Genomic DNA, 24,902 nt, shown 5'->3' with positions numbered 1-24,902 from the left:
CGTTTTGACTTGAACCTTGGAGAAGAGACAGCCACGCCTTCTCCAGACAACATATGGCGCCCATCCTTCATATCCCCTACTGGTCCTCTTACCGTTGAGGATTCTGTGATGAAGAATGATATGACCGCTGCAGTGGTGGCCAGGAACCTTCTCACTCCCAAAGATAACAGACTACTTTCCAAACGGTCTGATGAGTTGGCTGTTAAGGACTCTCTGGCTCTTAGTGTTCAGTGTGCAGGTTCTGTGTCTAATATGGCCCAACGCCTATTTGCTAGAACCCGCCAAGTTGAATCATTGGCCGCTGAAGTGATGAGTCTCAAACAGGAGATTAGAGGGCTCAAGCATGAGAATAAGCAGTTGCACCGGCTCGCCCATGACTATGCTACAAACATGAAGAGGAAGCTTGACCAGATGAAGGAATCTGATGGTAAGGTTTTACTTGATCATCAGCGGTTTGTGGGTTTGTTCCAAAGGCATTTATTGCCTTCGTCCTCTGGGGCTGTACCTGGTAATGAAGCTTCAAATGATGAACCTCCAATGCCTCCTCCTTCTGGGGTTTTGTCAAGTACTGAGGCTCCGGATAACCACCCTCCGGTGCTTTCTCTTTCTAGGGCTCTACCGACTGCTGAGACTTCCCCTAAGCAACCTTTGTGAAGGCTCCCTTTTGTTTGTTTATTTTGACTCATGTATATGTACATATTTGTGGCTTATCGAAAATATTAATAAATAAGCTTTGCTTCATTTCAACATATTGTGTTAAATACACCAAAGCCTTCTTCATAAAGTTCTTTGAATTTTTTCTTTTGTTGAAACCTGTATTGTTGAAGCTTTGTGAGTGAAGCATGTAGTTTGAGGTAGTGTTCCCTTAATTTCCCGAGTGAGGAAAACTTATCGGTTGGAGACTTGAAAAATCCAAGTCACTGAGTGGTTGTGAGACTGCCGAGTATCAAGGTGCAGTAGCATATGGTGGGAGTCCCCCAAGTCTTCAGGCGAAGAGAGTTGCCGAATGAGGTGTCTCGCTTGTTACTAATTTGTCAAAGTAACGAATCCTTGTTTCGATGTCACACATTCGTATATGCTTTATCTAAAAATATTTCCAACTTTTGTGTGTTTGATGCTGCATGCTATTGACTAGACAAGATCAAGTGCAATTAGTAGCTTTTCTCTCTTTTTCATCTTTTCTTTGGTGGAATTGCTTTTTGTTTCCACTAATCAGCCTGAGTGGATGCAAGATAACACCATTCTCTATAGCTCAGATTGCAAAGTCGTCTTCATGAAAGTTGTTCCTTATCTTGTGAACTACAACATATCCAAATTTGAGATCCATCGGAGTAGTACAACTTCAGAAATTCAAGTATGATGAGTAACTGTTCATCAATGTTCTGTTAATCCGTCAGACTTGTTGTGAGCTTCGAAACTCCATTTTTTCTTGTTCAGATCAACATACTTTCGTCATGGAAGTTGTTCCTCATCATCTCTTCCATAACATATCAAAAATTCAGAACAAACTAACGGTTGATTATTTCCAGATCTTCGAAACACCGCAGCAGCTTTGAAGCTTGCAGAAATCTGACCGTCATGTTTGGAGCTTCAACACTCTAACTTCCGTCGCTCAAATAGAAAAATTTCCTTCGTGAAAGTTGTTCATCTGCTCAAGAACTATAAGATGTCCAAAATTCAGCTCCACTGGAATTAGCTTCGCACTATCTTGATGAAGAGTGTGTGAAGCTTTTATGTGTTTTGGTGTTGAAATTTGGTATTGTAGGTGAAGCTTTGGGGTTGAAGCTTGATAGGTGAAGCTTTGGTGTTGAAGCTTTATAGGTGAAGCTTTGTGTTTGAAGCTTTATAGGTGAAGCTTTGGGGTTGAAGCTTGATAGGTGAAGCTTTGTGTTTGAAGCTTTATAGGTAAAGCTTTGGTGTTGAAGCTTGATAGGTGAAGCTTTGTGTTGAAGCTTTATAGGTGAAGCTTTGGGGTTGAAGCTTTATAGGTGAAGCTTTTGTTGGCACCATAAATTGATTGTGCTTCGCACTATCTTGATGAACATAGTACGAAGCTTGGGAGATTGATACTTGTCCCCCATTGATGAAGCTTTTGTTGGCACCATAAATTGATTGTGCTTCGCACTATCTTGATGAACATAGTGCGAAGCTTTGGAGATTTATACTTGTCCTCCATTGATGAAGCTTTTGTTGGCACCATAAATTGATTGTGCTTCGCACTATCTTGATGAACATAGTGCGAAACTTTGGAGATTGATACTTGTCCTCCATTGATGAAGCTTTTGTTGGCACCATAAATTGATTGTGCTTCGCACTATCTTGATGAACATAGTACGAAGCTTTTGAGATTGATATTTGTCCTCCATTGATGAAGCTTTTGTTGAATTTCCCAATTTCCAATTTCCTCTTCTTTTTTTGTTTTTTTTGTTTTTTTTTGTTTTTTGTTTTTTTTTTGTTTTTTGTTTTTTTTTTTTTTGGGAAAACTAGAAATTTGAAAATGTGGGAGAGACAACGTATACAAATTTTTCTTCCATACTGTTAAGCGAGAGATTGTGATGCAAGCCACATCTTGTAGTAGTCGAAGGTTTGGATGAACCATATAAATTGAATTTGCTTCGAACAGTCTTGATCAAAAGCGTTTGAAGCGTTCTATGAGTTGTAGTGTTTGCATTGTTACAGAGGAGAAATGTCTGAAGCAGATGCAAGAGGGCTGAAGAGCTTGATCTTCGTATACCATGCATTGAAGCCATTGTTGGCTTGCAATAAGACTTTGTTGGTGACTATAGCTCTTGTTAGGCATAAGTGCTCCCCTAGTTGAGTTGTAAAGCTTGATGGTTTTTTATTATCTGTGAATGCTAGGAGTTCACATGTACAAGTTGTACCACTCGTCTTCTGGTTAATGGAATGAATGGTAGGTTGCTTTCATCACGTGGTTGGTGGTACGAATGTGAATTCCTTAATCACCTTTCATCACATTTCATCACCTGGTTGGTGACATGAAGGAGAGTACGCGTTGTACATTTCATCACCTGGTTGGTGGCATGAAGGAAAGTACGCGTTGTACATTTCATCACCTGGTTGGTGGCATGAAGATGAGTTCCTTCTTCACCTGATTGGTGATAAGGGTGGCAAGTTTCCAAATAATATTAGAGTACGGGTTGTACATTTCATCACCTAGTTGGTGGTACGAAGGTGAGTTCCTTCATCACCTAGTTGGTGAGAATAAGGGCAAGGTGTCGAGGCACATTGTGGCAAATGTCGAATGACACAAAGTGTGTTGAACCCTTTCGAAGCACAGTTGGCTTATGTATGGATGTGTTGGAATGTATGATGTTTATGCATGAATGTGTTGGAATGTATGATGTTTATGTATGAATGTATTGGAATGTATGATGTTTATGTATGAATGTGTTGGAATGTATGATGTTTATGTATGAATGTGTTGGAATGTATGATGTAGATCCTTTGTATAGTCTTGTTGACACATACTTAGATTTTGTTTTGTATTGGAAACATTTGCGTTGAAGCTTCAACACTTGAGTGTTTCATTGCTCAGAATGGAAAAGAGTTTATGGCCGAGTTGGCTAAATCACCTCTTTATTGAATTCATACCAAATGGTCTTTGTTACATAGGATGCCGAACGGCTGTAGCTTAACACTTGTACAATGTGAGTCTTATTTGTAATAGTACTTCAAGTGGTCAGCATTCCATGGATGGCCAAGGGTCTTGCCGTCGGAGTTTCTGAGCTTGTAGGAGCGAGGGCGACTGATGCCGATGACCTCGAACGGTCCGTCCCAGTTAGGACTGAGTGTTCCTTCACTCGGGACTCTATCACAGAGTAATCTTTTCTTCAGTACCCAGTCTCCCACTTTGAAAGAGCGAGGTTTGACCCTTGAGTCGTAGTAGTTGGAGATGCGCTGCTTGTAGGCGACATTCCTCAAGTGAGCCTGATTTCTGTGTTCCTCGACTAGATCCAGGTTGAGGGTGAGTTGCTTGTCGTTCTCACTCTGTATGTAGTTCTGGATTCGGTATGTTGCTTGCTCAAGCTCAACTGGGACAACTGCTTCTGTACCAAAAGCAAGTGAGAATGGAGTTTCTCCTGTGGAAGTCCGATATGAAGTGCGGTATGACCAAAGGACTTGGGGTACGAATTCTGGCCAACAACCTTTAGCTTTGTCCAAGCTAGTTTTCAGAGTGCGCTTGATTATTTTGTTAACGGCCTCGACTTGTCCGTTAGACTGGGGATGGGCTGGAGAGGCAAAACATAAGTTGATGTTGAACTTAGAGCAGAACATCTTGAACTTCTTGTTGTCGAACTGCCGCCCATTGTCCGTGACTATCGCATTGGGAATGCCGAATCTGCAGAGGATGTTCTTCCATACGAAGTCTTCTATTTTTCCCTCAGTAATGGTTGCCAAGGGTTCTACTTCAGCCCACTTTGTGAAGTAGTCAACTGCAACGATTGCATAGCGGACCTTGCCTTTCCCTGCAGGCATTGGGCCGATCAAATCAAGTCCCTATTGGGCGAAGGGCCAAGGGCTGATCATAGGAGTGAGCGGCTCGGGAGGGGAGTGAGGGATAGTTGCGTAGCGTTGACACTTATCACATGCGCGAGATATTCTGATGGCATCTTGGTGGAGTGTTGGCCAATAGTATCCTTGGCGAAAAGTCTTGTGAGCTAGGGATCGAGACCCAGCATGATCTCCGCAGACTCCTTCATGTATTTCCCGAAGGACAATTTCCGCCTCCGCAGGTGTAAGGCATCTTAGGTATGGCAGGGTGAAACCGCGCTTGTAGAGTTGGTCATTAATGATCAGGTAGCGGGCAGACTTGTATCGAATCTGCTTAGCTTGGACTTTGTCAATTGGGAGGGTGCCATGAGCAAGGAATTTATAAATTGGGGTGATCCAACTATCTTCTTGTTTTAAATTGTACACCTCCGCGACCATGGTGCTTGGTTCTGCCAACAATTCGACATGAATTTTTCTCCCAATCTTGTCTTCCACTGCCGAGGCGAGGCGAGCCAAAGCGTCTGCATGACTGTTTGCCGATCGAGGAACTTGGGTGATCTGGTAGTGAAGTGCTTGAGCAAAAGTCGCGTTTGCGCAAGATATGCTGCCATGGAGTTATCCTTAGCATCAAAGTTGTTTGTGACTTGGTTGACCACTAATTGGGAGTCACTGAAGATATCAATTCGTTTAACCCCAAGGTGTTTGGCCAAACGCAAGCCTGCTAGAAGGGCTTCGTATTCGGCCTCGTTGTTCGATGCCTTGAATTTGAAACGAAGAGCGTATTCCATCGCCACTTTGTCGGGGGTAGTGAGGACTAATCCTGCTCCGCAGCCCTGTTGGTTGGATGAGCCATCAACATACAGACTCCATGCTGGGGTCGTTGATTCTACTTTCTGAGCTTCCGATGGTAATGAAGCTACTGCTTCAGGTGTAGAAGCAATGTCAACAGGATATGTGAAGTCGGCGATGAAATCTGCTACTGCTTGACCTTTTTCGGCTGGTTTGGGTTGGTAGGAGATGTCAAACTCACCCAATGCTATCGCCCATTTGATCATTCGTCCAGACGTGTCAGGACTCTGGAGTATCTGTCGAAGAGGGTGATTGGTAAGCACGATGATGGCGTGTGCTTGGAAATAAGGGCGAAGTTTCCGAGCAGACATGACCAATGCTAGAGCTAATTTCTCAATGTTGGAGTATCGTGTCTCCGCATCTTGTAGGGCCTTGCTAGCGTAGTAGACGGGCCGTTCGACACCACTGTCCATTCGAATAAGAACAGAACTGACTGCTGAAGCCGAAACCGATAGATAGATGATGAGAGTGTCACCAACTTCTGGTTTGGAGAGCAGAGGGGCTTTACTCATGTACTCTTTGAGGTTCCTGAATGCCTTGGCACATTCCTCCGTCCATGTAATGTACTTCTTATTTCCCTTGAGTGCTTTGAAGAAAGGAGCACATCTGTCTGTGGCCTTAGAGATGAATCTGGTTAAGGCTGCCACCTTGCCAGTAAGGCTTTGGATGTCTTTTGAAGTTATTGGCTCTTTCATGTCGAGGATTGCTTTGATCTTTTCAGGGTTAGCTTCAATGCCTCGTTGGCTAATCATGAAGCCTAAGAATTTGCCAGAGCCCACGCCGAAGGCACATTTGTTGGGGTTCAACCTCATTCGATACCTCTTTAGAATGGTGAAAGTTTCAGATAGGTTGGTGATGTGTTGGTCAGCATGTTTGCTTTTGACTAGCATATCATCAACGTAAACTTCCATGCTCTTCCCAATTTGTTCGGCGAACATTGAATTGACCAGTCTCTGATAAGTTGCTCCTGCATTCTTTAGGCCGAAAGGCATGACTTTATAGCAATATAGTCCCCTGTCAGTAGTGAAGGCCGTGTGTTCTTGATCTGAGGGGTTCATGAGGATTTGGTTGTATCCTGAATAAGCGTCCATGAAGCTCAAGAGCTCACACCCTGCCGTAGAGTCTATAAGTCTATCAATGAGAGGAAGGGGGAAACTATCCTTCGGGCATCCTTTGTTTAGGTCGGTGTAGTCGACACACATTCTCCACAAGACCTTTTGAAGCAGGAGACTTTCCTTGGTCGGATTTTTCTTAACAAGGACAACATTTGCTACCCATGTTGGGTAATTGACTTCACGGACGAAGCTTATGTCATTGAGTTTTTCAACTTCTGCTTTCATCGCCTCGTATCGTTCAACATCATAAGATCTTCGCTTCTGTTTTACTGGTTTGGTCTTGGGATCAATACTCAAGTGGTGACAGATGATATCGGGAGAGATGCCCGGCATATCTTTATATGACCAAGCGAAGACCTCGGCGTTCTCTTGCAAAAAGGAGATCAGGGACAACCGAAGGGGTGGTGACAAAGTGGTGCCAATATTCACCATGCGGTCTGGATGGTCTTTGGAGATAGAGATCTTCTCTAACTCTTCAGCGGGTTGTGCTTGCTGGGTGAATGAGTCATCTCGAGGGTCGTCGGGTTGACTGTTGCCATCCTGAAGACCCGAGTTGGATTCATCTGGACTGGTCTTTACGACTTGGTTATGTATAAAGAGAGTCTCCTTGGGGACAGGCAGGTGTTGTTGTTTGACTGAAGTGTTGTAACATGATCGAGCACTAAGTTGATCTCCCCTGATGTACCCATTGCCGAAAGGGGTTGGAAACTTCATCAACAACATATGTGTGGATACCATGGCCTTGAGATCATTGATGCCTGTGCACCCAAAGATGACATTGTATGCCGTCGGGCAGTTGACCACTAAGAAGTTAGTGGTAATAGTAGCTGTGTAGGGGGCTGTACCAATGGTGAAGGGTAAGTGTATACTCCCTAAAGGTTGCACGATATCGCCAGAGAAGCTTATCAGAGGAGAAATCGAGCGATCGAGCAAGTGTTCAGCTACATTAAGTGCCTTGAAAGCTTCAGCAAACATGATATTGACTGAAGCACCTGTGTCTATCAGGATTCGTTTCACATCAAAATTTGCTATGTGAGCTTCCACGATCAGCGGGTCATTGTGAGGGTAGATGATACCTCTTTCTTCCTCAGGGTAGAAACATATTGGATCCCAGTTAGGCTTTTGATACTTGCCTCCTCTGATGTCTTCCACGTGAAACACTTGATGGCCAGGTCTCAAAGTTCGTTCACTGCTTTTCATGGCCCTATTGGAAGATTCAGACATGGGTGTGCCGCCGCTTATGGAATATATCACATTCACCTGGCGTTGGTTACGGTTATCCCTTGGAGGGTGAAGGAGGAACTGATCAATTTTTCCTTCACGTGCCAAAGCTTCAATATGGTCACGGAGGATAATGCATTTCTCACTATCATGGCCATTATTCTCGTGGTAGCAGCAAAACATGCCCGTGTTCTTCGTGGACTTGTAATCTGGCTGTCTTGGCTTTGGCTTTGGTATCAGGTAAGCTATACTGGGGTAGATGGCAACACATGTAGCATTCAAAGAGGTGTATGTCTCATACCTCGGGGTAGGGCCTGTCTTGACACGTGATTGGCCCACTGCGTTGACTGCCTGGGGGCGGGCATTATTGTGACGATATCCTGAGTTATCGCGATAGTGCCCCTTGTTCTTTTTATTAAAATGAGATTGGTGAGGATGGAAGTCCTTCCTTTTGCCCTGAGATTGATATGTCTGCTGACTTGGCGAAGCATTAAATGAGGCAGGGGGGTGTGCTGCTACCATTTGGAAGGTTGAGGTCTTTTCATTCGGTTGGATCTGGCCTCCACTCCCTACTTGCTGATAAGGGGTGACCGTAGGGGGTTTCCCTTGATATGTCCTTGCCTCGGCGAAGGCATGGTTGTAAGCTTGTGTCATCACCTCAGAGTAAGTCTTCCAAGTGTTGGCATTGATCATGTACTTGAAGAAACAGTCACGTAAGCCTGCAGTGAAAGCCTTGAGGGCGGTCTTGTCATCTGCCTCAGCGCAGCGAGAATACTCATGGCTGAAGCGGCCAGCGTACTTTCGTAATGACTCATCCGGCTTCTGGTGAATAGTGTACAAGTCATCTGCGGAATGCAAGCGATCGGTCTGGAAGATGTGTTGAGAGACAAACAGCTTTCTCAACTCTTCAAATGAGTCTACTGTCTCAGGTGGAAGACGGCAATACCAGTTTAAAGCTCCGCCAGAGAGGGTGGAGGGGAAGAGAAGGCACCGTTCTTCGTCGGTGTGTCCCCGGTATACCATGGTGGACTCAAAGAGGTTAAGGTGTTCAATCGGGTCTTCCCTTCCAATATAGAGCTGTAAGTCAAGCTTCTGCTTTGTCTTCGCTTGGAGGGGAGTGTTGAGGATCCTTCTTGTGAGAGGGCCAGGCCTGGGTTGGTTCCAGTCAGGTATCTCGGCTTGACGTTCAGCCTTCAGCTTGTTTACTTCCTCAAGGAGCTGCAGGATAAGGGGGTCCTGAGTGGAGTCGTGCACCACTGAAGTTTTCTTCTTTAAGTCCCCATCGCCTCTTGGAAGTAGGAAAGTTTGATCAAGATAGCGTGATCTTTCTCTGAACTCGCCACGCTGACTTCTAGAGTGAGTATGTCGGAATGTTTCCGAGTCCCCAGTACCTTCATATTCTTCTGGGACTTGTTGCCCCTTCTCTAGATTGGCGGCTGGCCTGGGTCGTGGAAGAGGACCGAGTCTTTCAGAAACCCTTGGGTCATTGATCTTCGAGCTTATGTGGATGGGATTCTCTCGACCTTGCTTTAGGAAGTCTCGACAATCGCGATAGACAGCTTTTGATCCTTCCACATCCTCTGTGAGGAGGTGTTTTCCTCTACTTCTCCTGCTTCGGGTTGAAGCAGCTGGGTTGAGAGAAGTCTCATGTTGATTATCACATTGATGTGTAGCTCGATCCCTATCAGGGATGTCCGTGTCGGATATCGGCGACCCTCCGTGTTGGGGGGCATTCAGTTGATTGTTGACCTCGACATGGGCGACGAGCTTGTGTGTTTGAGCCTGCCTAGCCTCGTGAAGCATCTCGAAAAGTTTTTCATATTGTTCATGGAGGACTTCATTCTTCATCGCTATCTTGTTGTTCTGAACCTCTAGCTCATCGACTTTAGCTTGAAGAGTAACTCTATTTCCTTCCTGCTTTCGTTGCTTCATACTAGGTCCAGCAGGGGTGTCATTCTGTGTGCTGTGGCTTCTTTCGCTCCCCATATCGGAGAGAGATGCTTGGCCAAAAGAGAGTGTACGAGCGGTGGAAACCAGCTTGACAAAGCTGAAGAGAGTGGGAATAAGTGTCGTTTCCCACAGACGGCGCCAAATGTTGATGCACAAAATCAGCGAAGACTTTGGTACAACAGAAAGTGTCAGGTTTTGTGACCTTCGCTTGGTTGCTTCGGTCACTAGTGAGGATAAGTACGTAAATGAATAGAGACAGAGAAGCAAACACAGGATGTACGTGGTTCACCCAGATTGGCTACGTCCACGGAGTAGAGGAGTTCTCATTAATTGTGAAGGGTTTACACAAATACATAGGTTCAAGCTCTGGTTTAGTGAGTTCTAGTGAATAGTTTAGTACAAAATGACATTAGAGATTATTGTGGGAGAATGATCCCTATTTATAGAAGAGAGTTTCTAGTTTTGTTCTAATATTGACACATGTCGTGTTGTGATTGGCTTCTGATGTTGACACGTGTCGTGCTGTGATTGGCTTCTGATGTCGACACGTGTCGCATTGTGATTGGCCTTCTGGTTGAAGGGAAACTCTTCTGGGTCCTTGACGGTATAACGTTGACCGGTGCTCAGTAGTTTCGGGATTAGTCAAGTATGGTACAAACACCAAATATATAGACAAGAAAAATAGACCTTCAACGTAGTCTCCCATGGGTCTCCAATCTCCATCACCATCGCGCTACTCTTCGATCTTGATAGTACTATTGTCACTTAATCGTACCATCATTTTTATTATCTCTTTAACAAAGGTAAGATTCGTCAACGCATGTGTGTCTCATTTCTACAAATGATAATACAACAAGGTTGTAAGAATAACATTTTTGTATTTTGAATTTCAAGTTGCCATTAAATATTTTGAAAAGTAGAAACAAAAAGGTAATGGTTATCAATGCAGCCCCTATGTAACATAACAAAAACAAGCCACCGACACTAAGTAAAAGGATAATGATTGTGTTCTCCCATGGGGAACCTACTTGTTTCCTCTTTACGATTAACGTATATTTATCGTCTGAATATCATAATCATAACCGTTCATTCTCTTTATCATAATCTAAAAACTTCATCTAAGCTCACTGTCACAGCCCGTTCCAAAATATTACATTCGTGGCTGTGAATGGACGAAATTGCCCTTAAGAAATACTAAGTATGTGAAGCTCAAGTTGATAATTATCTAAGTTCCTAAGTTTTGAAAATAAAATGGAATTTAATAAGGATGGAACTTAGATTTTTAGGTTAAAATTTTGTGGTTTAGAGTTGGGGATTGGAAAAGGACCACGTGGGATCCCCATTCCTTATTTCCCTCCCCATTTCCCGTATACTGTCCTTCACACTCTCTCTCTCTCCTCCCTCACGATTACTCTCAGTTCTCTCTCCCTCTCCTTCGAACTCACACGGACCACCACAAAACCACCCTAAATCTATACCAACGACGAATATAACACCACCATTGGAACCCTGAAGACTTCACGATCACGATGGTATCCATTTCAAGTAAGTTTTGCTTCGGAAAACCCTAGTTTCAAAGTTCCCGTGAAATGGTACTGTTCATGATCTTTTAAATGGTTACGATTTAGGCTAAAACAAGATCACAGCGAGCTTGGTGAGGTCCCAAGGAAGCTCGGAGTGCTTCGTTGGAAGTTTTTGGACGTAAGAACACGGAGATCGACAAGTTCAAAGTTTGGCCGGAGCTTTCGAGGCTTTTTCCGGCGAATCCCCGGCGAGTTAGGAGTCGAGGTAGGTATCAATCTCTTCGTCTCGTCAAGTACTACAACTTTCCTTTTTGTTTCACTCAATTTAGTTGAGTATTGAAGAAGTTATACTCATTTGAAAAATACCCAGTTTCCGGCGACCTCCGAGGCTTTCGAGGCAGTTTCCGGCTAAACCACGGCGAACTAGGTGTTGTGCAAGGTACCATTCTCTTTTTCTCTTCAAGGGCTACAACTTTCGTTTTTGAATCACTTGATTTCGTTGAGAAATGACAAAGTTATGGCAATTTGAAAAACTGCCCGGAAAACGGCCGCCGGAAAAACCAGTCCGGCGACCCAAGGAAGAAGAAGGTGCTACAGTAAAAATAAAAAATAAAAATAAAATTATTTTAAAAATATGTCGACGTCCGTGACGTCGAGTAGATCACTGTGGTATATTCATATACCTAAATTGAACACCGTATGAAAAAGTTATTGAGGATTGTTGGTTAGGTGTTCAAATAACGTTTTATAGTTTTCACATTTAGGTGAAAATGTGAATTGATGATCCGACCGTTGGATCGTCACCAAACTTTGATACGTTGTAATACGTAATATTTGAGGATTATTGGAACTTACGGATTGGGAATCCGAGTTACGGATCTTCCGGAATTGGAATTGTAAGTCCATAATATAAAATGTTAACCGTCACTTAGTTTTGGAAATTGACGGAGATCCGACCGTTGGATGGTAATGAAATTTTAGGATGTTGTCCTAGAGGTATAATGTGGACCTCTGGAAGTTATGGATTTAAAATCTGAGTGGCAGATCTTCCGGATCGAACTACGTAGTGACGTATTTTATATAAGTTATATATTCTATCGATATGAATTTTGAGGTTGGATTTGATTACTATTCTAGGCGGCGATCGTCGTGACGCCTTGATGTGTGGTGCTAGGGAGTTGTTGGACGAACTCCAGGTGAGTGGGCAGTTTTGTTTTCCGTATATATATATATACTTAACGTTTTCCCAGAAATTGAAAATGCATGAAATTATGTTTAAAATGAAATGCATATGAGTTATGTGGAAAAACGGGAAGTGAAATACCATGCATAGAATTGATATGAAAAGTATATAGAAATGTGAGTTGAAATGCCATGCATGAATTAATATATGATGCATATGTATGAATTGGTGCGGTGGACGCACAGGTAAGAATTGATTTATGATGCATATGTATGAATTGGTGCGGTGGACGCACAGGTAAGAATTGATTTATGATGCATATGTATGAAATGGTGCGGTGGACGCACAGATGAGTATTTAATTACTGTTATGATGATGATGATATATACTGAGCTCAAATCCTGCACCATGGTTTAGTGCTTATAGTATTCACCGCATCGCACGCTCGCCTTGGATCCAAGTAGATGCTAGTCGTACAGTCCACGCGGAGTGGGTACGACAGACCAGTCGCGAGAGTGTTAGTGAGATTCCGACTGGTGGGTGACCTTAGATTATGTGCACAGATGATTTATGAGAAGCACTAGAGCGTAACTTGTGTGCAGAAGGCCGGACGGGTCACAGAGGTGACTCCGGTAGAGTGATAATGATAGATTTTGAGCTCTAGGTTCAACCGTATAGGGCTATTAGAGGGCCTACGGTTGATTACTTTCTTGCACCTGATATGATTATGTTGATGCATTCATACCTTATTACTGTTGAGATGATGTGGCATGGCATAATTAATATGAGAAATGTTGAGATGACATGGCATGGCATGATTGATAAAGAGATAATGTTGAGATAGTAAAAATGAAGTTTTGAGAATATATATGTATATTTATATTTTACATTTCTGGGAAAGTATACAGGTTTTACGGAGAGGGGTTACAACGTTTTGAGAAATGTTTGGATTTGGAAAAGAATTGTTTTACTGACCCACTCAATTTTGGTTTTGCGCCCCTCCAGGTTCAGGAATCACAAAGGTGTGGTGACTACGAGGAATTCGACGGTGTTCTGACAGATTGGACAAAATTAGGACTCACCTTCGGATGTATCAATTTAAATTGTATCTTAAAGCTTCCGTACTGTGCAAATGGTTACGTCACTCTCACGTGACGGCCAACATGCCCTCCTTCGGGACGGGGTGTGTCAGTTGGTATCAGAGCATGGTTGCAATCTTGGACCTCTTGAGAAGTTCTAGTGAATTCTGTCAGAACTACACCGCCTCGTAGCAAGCCACGTAGTTAGAGGAACTTAGTCTCCCTGATTTAGCGGTTTAGGGGGAAACTATTACTATGGTGATTCAGTCTATTGTCTAAAGGGACATTTTAAGATGGGTAATGAGTTGAACTTGAATCACCTTATGAAATGATGAACCTGAGAGAGCGAAGTAACGGTTTAACCATTTGGAAAAGATGTTTCAGATTATGTAAGTCAAAGGAAATTTGCTTCTGACAAGGGGTCGAGACGACTACCTGGTTTTGGTTATGAATTTGTATCCTGGTGGAAACAGGAGTATGAATTGTTGTCACCAGAGGAATCAGTCGATTGAGAATTGTTTAAGGACTTGTTTAAAGGAAAAGTTTATCCCTCCGGCATTTATCGATGGTAGTAAACAAGTGTTTACAAATATGAGACAAGGAAGGTGATGATCGAGGGATATTATAGAAAGTTTTCAGACTTGCCTCGTTCCATCCAGATATTGTTGTTAATTTGGTGGAGGTGTTATGTTGTTTTAAGCTGGGTGGCAAAAAGGGAAGTGGTATTTTGGGTGACCACTATCCATTGTACTTCTTACCAGGAGTATACAAGATGTTGTTGAGCCTTGAGGACTCTGAGAACATGAGCAATGAGAATAAAGAAGAATAAGAAATGAATGGGAATTAAAAGAAGACGATAAAGTTAATGATTCGTCTTATCAAGGATATAGAAAGATTCAGAGCTTCGAAAGAAGTGAAGCTAGAGTTAATTCTTCCAGCTGAGGTTTTAATGTCGTTGGTCAGAATAAAAGTGATGGATATACTGGTAATCCCGGATATTTGAGACAAGGTGTCTCGAGTAAAGGAAATGTACCTTGTGCAACAGGTACAAAAATTAACACTTTGGGAAGTGTGAAATTAATGAATGTGTTTATGTGAACAGAGGGGACACAGAATTGTGAATTGTCCCTAGAATCAGTTGTACTCAATAATTTTCCATGATATCATAGTGTCGATTCAGAAGAGTTATAAACTTAGTAGTTTGGTCGGATTGACTGTGAGTACAGAGAGATTTGATGAGTTATATGTTCAGCCGTACCGACCATGAGAAGTGGATTCGACTGACACATGAGAAATTGGTGAGTTATAGGCTCGGCCGTACCGACCACGCGGAGTGGATCCGGCCGACGTATTATTGAGATAAGAGTTGAATCAGTCGTATTGATCATTCTAGTTGACTTCGGCTGATATATTTCTTATTATGTATGTTATTACCTTGAGAGTAGTAAATAAATGTAGTTGAGATGAGTGTATGTATTTTGCATTGAGTGACAAAATAGTAATGTTATATCTTTGAGAGTGGTTGCCTACTTATCGAGACAACGATGATTTATCAGTATTGCGGGCTGCAGACCGTAATATTAATAACTCATTCGTGGATTCGTTAAGCAAGCAAACCGGTAGATTATTTTATGTTAGTATTGTACTTATTTGGAATGCTTAATAATAATAGAATATATATTGTATCAGTTAATTCTGTTCCATTAGATTGGTTGGTTATAATTGTGACAAGACGAAATGTTATGGGAAACCAGTACTTTCCATCGATCTGGATGAACAGAGATTACTTTTGTAAGTATGCAAAATGGATTGAGTCAGGCTGTTATTTATGCTGTGAGAGCAAAGAGATTGTTTTCGAAAGGCTGTCAAAAAAAAAAAAAAAATTATTAGCTCATGTGGTGCTAAATGATGTTGTTTGGAGTAGTGTGAATAATGTCGAAAGAGTTAGACTTTTCTTGATGTCTTCCTTGAAAGTATACCTGGATTGCCTTCAGGCAGAGATATGAGGTTCACTATTGAATTGTTGCCAGGTATAAATTTATGTTAAAGATTGGTTCATGATGAGTTAAGGGAATTGGAAATTCAGTTGAGAGAATTGGTTGATAAAAGTTTTATTCAACCTAGTACAACACTTTTGAGGAGCCCCAATTTGTTGGTGAGGAAGAAAATGGATCTTGAGGTCTGTTTATTATCAATTGAAGATTATGAGTAACGTTGTTCCTAAGATTGTTTTTCTGGACTCGTTATAGTTTTTATGAAATTTGGTGATGCTATATGGATACTCATGCTGTTTTATGAATTATTGGATGAAGTATTCCAATAATGCCTTGATAAATAGATATCATTTTCATTGAAGATATTCTGGCATATTCTGAGCCAGAGCAGAGCATGTAAACGTATTAAGTCGGTAGAACAAAGATTGGAAGAATGTCGATTGTATGCTAAGTTTAGCAAATGCGAATGTTGGATGAATCAAGCAGCATTTCTGGGATATGTTATATATTCTTAAGGTATTCAAGTGAATCCTTAAAAGGTAACAGAAATTAAAATTTGGAACAACCACGAGTCGTAATTGAGATTTGGAATTTCTTAGCTTACCAGGCTATCTTGGATGGTTGTGAAAGATTTTTCAGTCATTGCTTTGTCATTGACGAGACTGTTGAGAAAAAGAGTTATGTATGAGTGGGAAGGAAATTGTGAGTAAGGGATTTAACAACTAAAGTATTTCCTCACTCATACACGTATTTTAGTAATCCTAGAAGATAGTGGTAATCATAAATTTTTAGTGATGTTTCTTGAATGGTATTGGAGGCATGTTGATGCAAATGTTAGGGTGATTGTATATGTTTCACGACAAATGGAACCTCATGAGATGAATTACCCTACTGGTGATTTGGAAGTCACGATTATCATCCTTGCTGTAAAGTTATGGAGACATTATATGTTGATAAGAATGCAAGATTTTACAAATCAAAAGAGTCTCCAATATTTGTTTACTCGGAAGGATTTTGATATGAGGCAACAAAGGTGGATTGAATTACTTAGTGATTATGATTGTACGATCAGGGTGATCGTGAATTGTTGTAGCTGAAGCACTTGATGAGAAGACTCCAGTAAGAATTAATGCTTGGTACGCTTGCCAAGATTATCTCCTTGTGGATTGAAAACCAACGGAAGAAAAATTAAGAATGGAAGATCGAGAAGAAGTTATACTTGTTAAATTTCAAGTTAGGCCTATTTGGTAAGGTCGTACTCGAGACTCAAATGCTTGACGAAGGAATTCAATAATTAACCGAGGCAGAATTGGATGGTATGTTTATGCAAGAGAATGGGACGTATGTGCCAAATTATGTGGAATTAAAGAAAGCAATTTTGACAATGTACACTGTTAAGTTTTTGAGTATGTTGGTTACTTCTAAGTTTTGGATAGCGTACAAGAAGCTTGGTTACCAAGTTACCTTATAGTACACCTTTGTGTTGGACAGAAGTTGTCAAAAGAGTTCTTGCGTGCCCTGAGACTATGGATGAGTCTCCTCAAAATATTCAGGTGAGTAAGTTAACCTGAAAGTAGCCAGGAATGACAAAAGAGATTAACAGATGGATATGCCACTAATCAAGTGTGTAAGGTAAATGGTTTGATATTTTTGGAAATTTCACCATGAACAGAAATAGTAAGATTCAGAAAGGGAGACAAGATAAGTCTTGAACACATCAGTCCGTTTTGATCATTAAAGGAATCGACGAAGTTGCATACAAGTTTGTGATGCCTTCAGAATTGGCTAAGGCACATAATGTATTTTGTGTTTGATGCGTTGTCACTAGGTGGCAGATTTGTCACATGGGATTATGGTGTAACTATTGAGAATTAAATTGGATTCGACTTGATAAGGAACCAAGGACGACTTTGGATTGGAAAAAGAAGGTCCTGAGAATTAAGACAGAGTAAGTAGTAAAAGCTTTGTGAAGGAAATCATTCAGTAGAAAAGTATGTGGGAGAAAGAGAATCGGATGAGAGAGATTTACCCGAAGCTATTGTTGGAGTATGGTTGATTTAGTTGGTTGCTGGAATTTCGGGGACGAAATTCTATAAGGAGGGGAGATTGTCACAGCCCGTTCCAAAATATTACATTCGTGGCTGTGAATGGACGAAATTGCCCTTAAGAAATACTAAGTATGTGAAGCTCAAGTTGATAATTATCTAAGTTCCTAAGTTTTGAAAATAAAATGGAATTTAATAAGGATGGAACTTAGATTTTTAGGTTAAAATTTTGTGGTTTAGAGTTGGGGATTGGAAAATGACCACGTGGGATCCCCATTCCTTATTTCCCTCCCCATTTCCCGTATACTGTCCTTCACACTCTCTCTCTCTCCTCCCTCACGATTACTCTCAGTTCTCTCTCCCTCTCCTTCGAACTCACACGGACCACCACAAAACCACCCTAAATCTATACCAACGACGAATCTAACACCACCATTGGAACCCTGAAGACTTCACGATCACGATGGTATCCATTTCAAGTAAGTTTTGCTTCGGAAAACCCTAGTTTCAAAGTTCCCGTGAAATGGTACTGTTCATGATCTTTTAAATGGTTACGATTTAGGCTAAAACAAGATCACAGCGAGCTTGGTGAGGTCCCAAGGAAGCTCGTAGTGCTTCGTTGGAAGTTTTTGGACGTAAGAACACGGAGATCGACAAGTTCAAAGTTTGGCCGGAGCTTTCGAGGCTTTTTCCGGCGAATCCCCGGCGATTTAGGAGTCGAGGTAGGTATCAATCTCTTCGTCTCGTCAAGTAATACAACTTTCCTTTTTGTTTCACTCAATTTAGTTGAGTATTGAAGAAGTTATACTCATTTGAAAAATACCCAGTTTCCGGCGACCTCCGAGGCTTTCGAGGCAGTTTCCGGCCAAACCACGGCGAACTAGGTGTTGTGCAAGGTACCATTCTCTTTTTCTCTTCAAGGGCTACAACTTTCGTTTTTGAATCACTTGATTTCGTTGAGAAATGACAAAGTTATGGCAATTTGAAAAACTGCCCGGAAAACGGCCGCCGGAAAAACCAGTCCGGCGACCCAAGGAAGAAGAAGGTGCTACAGTAAAAATAAAAAATAAAAATAAAATTATTTTAAAAATATGTCGACGTCCGTGACGTCGAGTAGATCACTGTGGTATATTCATATACCTAAATTGAACACCGTATGAGAAAGTTATTGAGGATTGTTGGTTAGGTGTTCAAATAACGTTTTATAGTTTTCACATTTAGGTGAAAATGTGAATTGATGATCCGACCGTTGGATCGTCACTAAACTTTGATACGTTGTAATACGTAATATTTGAGGATTATTGGAACTTACGGATTGGGAATCCGAGTTACGGATCTTCCGGAATTGGAATTGTAAGTCCATAATATAAAATGTTAACCGTCACTTAGTTTTGGAAATTGACGGAGATCCGACCGTTGGATGGTAATGAAATTTTAGGATGTTGTCCTAGAGGTATAATGTGGACCTCTGGAAGTTATGGATTTAAAATCTGAGTGGCAGATCTTCCGGATCGAACTACGTAGTGACGTATTTTATATAAGTTATATATTCTATCGATATGAATTTTGAGGTTGGATTTGATTACTATTCTAGGCGGCGATCGTCGTGACGCCTTGATGTGTGGTGCTAGGGAGTTGTTGGACGAACTCCAGGTGAGTGGGCAGTTTTGTTTTCCGTATATATATATATACTTAACGTTTTCCCAGAAATTGAAAATGCATGAAATTATGTTTAAAATGAAATGCATATGAGTTATGTGGAAAAACGGGAAGTGAAATACCATGCATAGAATTGATATGAAAAGTATATAGAAATGTGAGTTGAAATGCCATGCATGAATTAATATATGATGCATATGTATGAATTGGTGCGGTGGACGCACAGGTAAGAATTGATTTATGATGCATATGTATGAATTGGTGCGGTGGACGCACAGGTAAGAATTGATTTATGATGCATATGTATGAAATGGTGCGGTGGACGCACAGATGAGTATTTAATTACTGTTATGATGATGATGATATATACTGAGCTCAAATCCTGCACCATGGTTTAGTGCTTATAGTATTCACCGCATCGCACGCTCGCCTTGGATCCAAGTAGATGCTAGTCGTACAGTCCACGCGGAGTGGGTACGACAGACCAGTCGCGAGAGTGTTAGTGAGATTCCGACTGGTGGGTGACCTTAGATTATGTGCACAGATGATTTATGAGAAGCACTAGAGCGTAACTTGTGTGCAGAAGGCCGGACGGGTCACAGAGGTGACTCCGGTAGAGTGATAATGATAGATTTTGAGCTCTAGGTTCAACCGTATAGGGCTATTAGAGGGCCTACGGTTGATTACTTTCTTGCACCTGATATGATTATGTTGATGCATTCATACCTTATTACTGTTGAGATGATGTGGCATGGCATAATTAATATGAGAAATGTTGAGATGACATGGCATGGCATGATTGATAAAGAGATAATGTTGAGATAGTAAAAATGAAGTTTTGAGAATATATATGTATATTTATATTTTACATTTCTGGGAAAGTATACAGGTTTTACGGAGAGGGGTTACAACGTTTTGAGAAATGTTTGGATTTGGAAAAGAATTGTTTTACTGACCCACTCAATTTTGGTTTTGCGCCCCTCCAGGTTCAGGAATCACAAAGGTGTGGTGACTACGAGGAATTCGACGGTGTTCTGACAGATTGGACAAAATTAGGACTCACCTTCGGGTGTATCAATTTAAATTGTATCTTAAAGCTTCCGTACTGTGCAAATGGTTACGTCACTCTCACGTGACGGCCAGCATGCCCTCCTTCGGGACGGGGTGTGTCACTCACCCCCTCCCCCTCCCTACACTTGTCAATTTCTTACACAACCCGTTAACAAAACACGTAATTGACAAGAAAATAACGGGTTTCGAGTCAACACGATAACTAATTGGGTCGTTATCTGGTCACATGATAATAACTTATTAATAACGGATCCTTAACAGATTTACACGAATGTGACATATGGGTAACCCGATTCCACACGTTAAGAAAAGGTTATTTGATGATTTTAATCTTCTAAACTACTAAAAAAAACTTGCTATAAAATACAATAGTCATAGTGTATATGTATATATTGTGTATTAAATATGTATTATTTTATTATTATTCTATATAAAATTAAAAAAAAAAGATTTATTTATTTTAATAGTATATTGTAGGCAGAGAGTGAAATTAAAAAAAATTATAAAACACATTAAAAATAAAAGTAGCAAGTAATTAAATAATACCAAACATATTACAAAATTACAATAATTAATTTATATGTGCAAAAAATGTGAAAATATGCGCAAATGCTCGTGATTGCATCTTCTAGCTTTGAGTCTGGGTACATCGTCGTTTGAATTTTTAAAACCCCCATGAATAGTATTTCTAAGGGAGTTTAAAATAAATAAAATTCATAATTATTAATGTACATGTTTGAAAAAAATGTGAAAACATATATAAACGTGTAAGCTTCATCAACCTTGAAATGCAACTGTCTTTATTTTGCTTGTCCTTGAACATTGGTATTTTGTAGTAATGGACTAATGTTTTTTCATTAGACTCTTATTTTGGAGTATGTAATACTTGAAAGACAAACTTTATTTTTTATTTTTTAATGTTTTGAAGTAATATATATGTGACAATATTTTTTTTAGATTAGATATATATATGTGACAATATAGTATGTCTTTGTACCATACTTGACCAATCCCGAAACTACTGAGCACCGGTCAACGTTATACCGTCAAGGATCCACAAGAGTTTCCCTCCAACCAGGAGGCCAATCACAACGCGACACGTGTCGACATCTGAGGCCAATCATAGCGACACGTGTCAACATCAAAGGCCAATCACAGCATGACACGTGTCAAAGTCAGAACATCAAAGGCCAATCACAACATGACACGTGTCAAAGTCAGAACAAAGCTAGAGATTCTCTTCTATAAAAGGAGATCATTCTCTTACAGTATGGCCTAATGTCATTTGTACTAAATCATTCATTAGTACTCACTAAAGGAGAGTTTCAACCTATGTACTTGTGTAAACCCTTCATAATTAATGAGAACTCATCTACTCCGTGGACGTAGCCAATCTAGGTGAACCACATACATCTTATGTTTGCTTCCCTGTCTATATCCATTTACATACTTATCCACACTAGTGACTAGAGCAATCTAGCTAAGGTCACAAACTTGACACTTTATGTTGTACCAAAGTCCTCACTGATTTTGTGCATCAACATTTGGCGCTGTATGTGGGAATCAGACTTATTCCTACTCTTGTTAGCTTTGCCAAGCTGGTTTCCACCATTCGTACACTCTCTTTTGACCAGGCATCCCTCTCCAACATGGGGAGTGAAGGAAGCCACAACACGCAGAACGACACCCTCCTCGCACCTAGTGCAAAACAACGAAAGATGGAACAAAAGAAGCTCGTTCTTCAACCTAAAGTCGAGGAGCTAGAGGCTAAGAACAACAAGATAACAATAAAGAATGAGATCTTTCAGGAACAGTATGAGAAGCTCTTCGAGACGCTCCACGAAACTCAACGCACTCAAACATACGAGCTTGTTGCCCCTGTGGACATCAACCATCATTTGGGTACCCCCCAACACAGAGGGTCACCTTCATTCGACATAAGTATCCCTGAAGAGGAACAAGCTAATCATTAAAATATTGATCAACATGAGACTTCTCTCAACCCAGCTACTTCGACCCGAAGCAGGAGAAGTAAAGAAAGACACCTTATTGCATAAGGGTTAGAAGGATCGAAAGCCGTTTATCGTGACTGCCGAGACTTCCTAAAGCAACGTCGAGAGAATCCCCTCCACATAAGCTCGAAGATCAATGGCCCAAGGTTTATGAAAGACTCGGTCCCCTCTCACGACCCAGGCCAGCTGCCAATCTAGGGAAGGAACGACAGGTTCCAGAGGAACATGAAGGTACAGGGGACACGGGTTTTACTCTCTATCTCTCTCTATTGTAATCAGTCTATTAGCCAATAGAGTTGCTGATTGGTTTGCTTAGTGTGGTTAATCTAATGATGGTAAGTTTGTTTGGTTGAAGAACCCGGGTTTTACTCAGAGCGTCCTATGGAAGATTTTTTAAGTGTGGGTTATTAAGGACCATAGTGTAAAAGATAGGACATAGAAGTATTAGTTTGTAAATGTTTCTATAGTCTGTTAGAGTCTGTTGTTAATATTGTTCGGACAGTTAGGATTTGTTACAAGTGAGTTGTCAATCATGTGTGTGGTGATGTAAATGTATAAATACTAAAGGTTGTAATCTTATTAACTCAAGATATGAAAATATAACTTTTCTATCATGGTATCTCTCGCCTCTATCTAACAACCGATCATCTTCTCTCGCTTCCCCTCTTTTTCCTTTCTTCAAACCCTAAATCATGGTGACTGATGCATCTCTCTCCTCTGGCTCCGCTCTTCACTCTCCAAATTTGTGCCCTAATTCTTCTGGCACTTCTCCAATTGCATTGATTACGATCCAAAATATTGGTTCAATGGTGCCAATCAAGCTTACAACCACAAATTACCTCACATGGAACGCGTTATTTGCTCCGATCTTCCGTTGTTACAATCTCACTGGAATCATCGACGGATATGTGGCTGCTCCGCCCAAACTTCTTCGTGACTCTTCTGGAAATGCAATCTTGAATCCTGATTATGTTGCTTGGTATGAGAATGATCAAAATATTCTCATTTGGATAAATTCAAATCTCTCTGATTCTTTGATTCCGTATACGGTTAGTGTTAATTCTTCTCGAGAGCTCTGGTCTAAGCTTGAATCGCGACTTGCTGCAACTTCACAATCTCATGTTCATGAACTTCGTTCATGACTTCGCATAATCACCAAGGGTGATTCTACTGCCACTACATATCTTCAACAAATTAAGGAGATCTCTGATGTTCTTGCCAGTGTTGGCGCTCCAATTGACGAACATGAGCTTCTTTCTGTCATTCTTCATGAACTTCCTTCTGATTATGACTCATTTGTTGATGCGATCCAGTTTCGTCTTGGATCTACAACCATTGATGAACTGCATGGTTTACTACTGAGCAAAGAAATTAAACTTGCAAATCGCAAGAAACCAACCGCCTCAGGATCTTTTGAAGCTTTTAATTCGTCTCTTGGATCTTCTGCTGGAATTCTTCCTCTACCTCCTCAGAACCCTAATTCTCAGGCGTTTCTTGCTCAGAATTTTCCCAATTTCAATCAGTATCATGGTCGCGGCCAAGATTGTAATTTCAATCGGAATTTCTCAAATCCTAGGTCCAACAACCAGCGTCCAAATTACTCAAACAATTATCAGAGAAACAATTATTCGAGGAACAATCATGGTGGTCGATTTGGTTCAACCTTTTCTAGACGCAGACTTACTTGTCAAATTTGTCGCCAAAATGATCATGAGGCTGTTGAGTGTCCTCATCGCATGAATCCTCAATTTGGTTCAAAGACTTCTCAATCTACAATGTGTGCCAATGCTGCATCTTCCTCTGCTCCTCCAACTTGGCTTCTCGACTCTGGTGCAAGCTCTCATATGACTAATTCCGTTACAAACTTGTAAAGTTCAGAACCTTACACTGGCCCTGAGTAAGTCTACATCGATGATGGCAAAGGTTTGCCTATTTTTCATTTTGGTTTTTCTACACTTTCTACTACTCAACATGACTTTGCTCTTTGCAATGTTTTACATGTTCCTGGTTTAAAACAAGATTTGTTATCTGCAAATCAATTTACAATTGATAATTGGTGCTCAATTACTCTCTATCCTTTTCACTTTATTGTGAAGGATCTTTCTTCGGGGAGGATGCTTTTTAAAGGCCATGTGAGGAATGGTTTTTACCCTTTCACTACCTCTAGTCCAACTGCTAGTATTCATCATTTCTCTGCTGCAACAATCAAAGCTTCTTCTTAAATATGGTACCAAATGTTGGGCCATCCATCTTTTCAGCTTTTCAATAAAATAGTCTCTAAGTCTAGTCTTCCAGTTTCTATTAGCATGACTAAGTATTTTTGTTCAAATTGTATCTAGTTCTCCTACTACCACTCGACCTCTGCAACTTTTACATACAGATGTATGGGGGCCTTCATCTGTTATGTCTGTCTCAGGTTATAGATATTATCTCATTGTTATTGATGACTACACAAAGTACTGCTGGTTTTTTCCTCTCAAGTGTAAATATGAGGTTTTTCAGACCTTTATTGAATTCAAAGCATTGGTTGAGAATATGTTGCATACTTCTATTGCTGTTTTGAGATCAGATTCTGGTGGAGAGTTTTTAAGCTATGATTTTACTCAGTTTTTTAAGACTCATGGTATTCATTACCAACTAAGTTGCCCTCACACACCAAAGAAAAATGGTTGTGCTGAGCGAAAATATC

General features: G+C 41.0%; 2 long non-coding RNA genes across 2 annotated transcripts; both read left to right on the top strand.

The window, feature by feature from the left end:
- Window positions 1-11,021: 11,021 nt before the first annotated feature.
- LOC139194528 (uncharacterized) lies at window positions 11,022-13,547 on the top strand. Its single transcript, XR_011579462.1, has 5 exons — window positions 11,022-11,192; window positions 11,276-11,435; window positions 11,541-11,609; window positions 12,308-12,366; window positions 13,359-13,547. It is a non-coding gene; the product is annotated as an uncharacterized lncRNA (long non-coding RNA).
- A 3,939-nt stretch (window positions 13,548-17,486) lies between these two features.
- Window positions 17,487-20,182, top strand: LOC139194527 (uncharacterized). The gene is made up of 5 exons (XR_011579461.1): window positions 17,487-17,950; window positions 18,034-18,193; window positions 18,299-18,367; window positions 19,066-19,124; window positions 20,117-20,182. It is a non-coding gene; the product is annotated as an uncharacterized lncRNA (long non-coding RNA).
- The last annotated feature ends 4,720 nt before the right edge of the window (window positions 20,183-24,902 follow it).

The sequence above is a fragment of the Malus domestica genome, chromosome 03 (assembly GCF_042453785.1).
Source record: "Malus domestica chromosome 03, GDT2T_hap1".
NCBI lineage: Eukaryota > Viridiplantae > Streptophyta > Magnoliopsida > Rosales > Rosaceae > Malus > Malus domestica.
This window is presented reverse-complemented; position numbering and strand designations above follow the sequence as displayed.